We start from the raw sequence: 2346 nt of genomic DNA on the forward strand, positions 1-2346 counted from the left end.
CAGAAAACAAATGTTCAAGTGTAAATTTCATCGAAAATTTTTTAAGAATATACACGTAGGTCATAAATATCTCAAAATGATATTTATGAAATAAAACATAGCATCTTTTTTTTTATGTATGATATAAATTAAAGCAGGAAACCTAGTATAAGTCCAAAACCATAGAATGGACTTTGAGCAATGACTTAATTTAGACTTGTAGACCACTTCATCCAAAATTCTAAAATTCCAAAAGTAAGTCTTGGTCAACCAATACTTCATCCAAAATTCCAGAAAAACAAAAGCAAGTCTTGGTCATTCACTTCATCCAAATTCTAGAAAACAAAAGAAAATCTTTGTCAACCATATCCCAACAAAATTTATTTTAATTAAACGTTATACTCATCTAACATAATTCTTTTGAAAAAAAAAATTACAAGCTCTTTGCGTAGATGTAATTCCTAGTCCTCTCAATCTTCCATAAGAAATTCCTAGTCCTCTCAATCTGTCTGATCTAGTTTCTCCCAAAGACAGGATGTGTTGGTCAAAATCATTGATGAAGCTTCCTTCACAAATTACAATAACATAAAGGAAAATAAGTAGTAGATGTCAGGATTTTTTTTCTTTAAAAAAATGCCAAATAGTATATTTCTAATGCTTTGGTTCTGCATCAGATCATAAAATGGTCTGGACTTGGGTAACCTTCCAATAAATATTGGAGTAATTAATTAGAGCATGACCCCAACATTTTTAAACTTAATTATTCATTGGACATATTATCAAATTAAAGAAGGAACAATACATTAGTTACAAATCATTCTTATAAATATTACCTTAAAAATATATATATTGGGATGAAAAAGGAAACTTATTTGAAAATTGAGACAATAGCAGAGCGTTAGGGAAATGTTGATATCCAAAATAGTTACTAATATTTTCTTCTAAAATTATTTAAAAAAACTCAGTTAGTATGCACCATATATTCTAAAAGAAAAAATTATCTTCATTTTTGGTTTTATTTGAAGTCAGAAATTGAACCTAACTCTTTGGATAGAAGATATATGTACTTACTATTAAATCAAAAACTCGGGTGTAAGGGGTTTTCTATTCATGTGTTTGGACAGGTGACAATCACATGGGTCAACACTAACAAGGTAACATGTATCCTTATTAGCGAATATGGATGGAAAATATCATAAACTAAAACCTACAGTTTAATGTACATGATTATCTGATGTTAAAAATAATACAATCCAAGTGAATTAAATGTGGAGGATGTTAAAAATAATACTAGGGTGTAGAGGATGTCTTCTGTGGATATCTTTGCCGTTATTGTCATGCTGCTCTGTGTTTTGGATTGTTTGAGTCCTTTTGTTGCTGTCTCTTGTTCCTTGTGTGGGGTTGTTGAGGAGGTTGGTGTTGGTTGGAGGGGTAGACAAGCAAAGGATTGGAGCGGTTCGTTTAAGATATTCTTTGTATCCTTGTGTCAGCTGATTAATTCGTGCCAAGCAAGGAAGAAGACTTATGGTTCTCAATCCGTAGGTGTTTTGTTTTGGCTTGACTTGGTTTTCAAGTCTTAGGGTGCTTGGTTGGCCAGTGGACATTGTTGGTTAGCCGTTGCCAGTCTGGAGCTTGACCCTTTGTGTTGCTCTTGGTTCTTGAGAGATATTGACTACTTCAGTGTGCTGAGGGGTCTTTTGGTGCTGCTAGTGCTGATGTCCTTCAGGCATCCTTTGTAGTCCTTTGCGATTGTCTTTCATGCTGGGAGAGCAAGAAGTTTTCGAGGATGTTTTATGCTACATTGGATTACCTTTGCTGTTTTGTGGATCATTCCAAGTCGGTATAGCTTTTGTATGGTTTTGGTTGTTTTTCCCTGGGTTAGGGGCTCCCTTTTGGGATTCATCCTGCTTTGAGCTTGATAAGCAGATCATCCTTTTTGTTTTTGATTCGAACATTGTTGTATTTGCAAAGCTAGTACTGTATGCCAACATGAGTCTTCTACCTCCATGGTTCAAGACTCACCATGGCATTCTAGCTACGAGATTATAAATCAGCCACTTTCAAAATAAAATAATAATAATAATAAATACAATTCTAAAAAATCAATAAATTAAAGATAACATCTTAAAATCTATAAAAAGAAAAAAGAAGAAGATAACATCTTAAAGCAATCGGCTTGTAAAGAAAACGAAATCAAGACAGGCACTACCCTTTAAAATAAAGAAAAAGGAAACAACCAATTACTGGGTTAAAGCATCTTGACATTGATACGTTGAACGTGCACTCAAACTTCATTTTCTCGATTTGTCATTCAAAGAAGTCCAATGGAAATGTCATCAACATGATGGTATTTTCATCAAGCCTGCC

Source organism: Theobroma cacao, chromosome 7 (assembly GCF_000208745.1).
Source record: "Theobroma cacao cultivar B97-61/B2 chromosome 7, Criollo_cocoa_genome_V2, whole genome shotgun sequence".
Taxonomy (NCBI): Eukaryota; Viridiplantae; Streptophyta; class Magnoliopsida; order Malvales; family Malvaceae; genus Theobroma; species Theobroma cacao.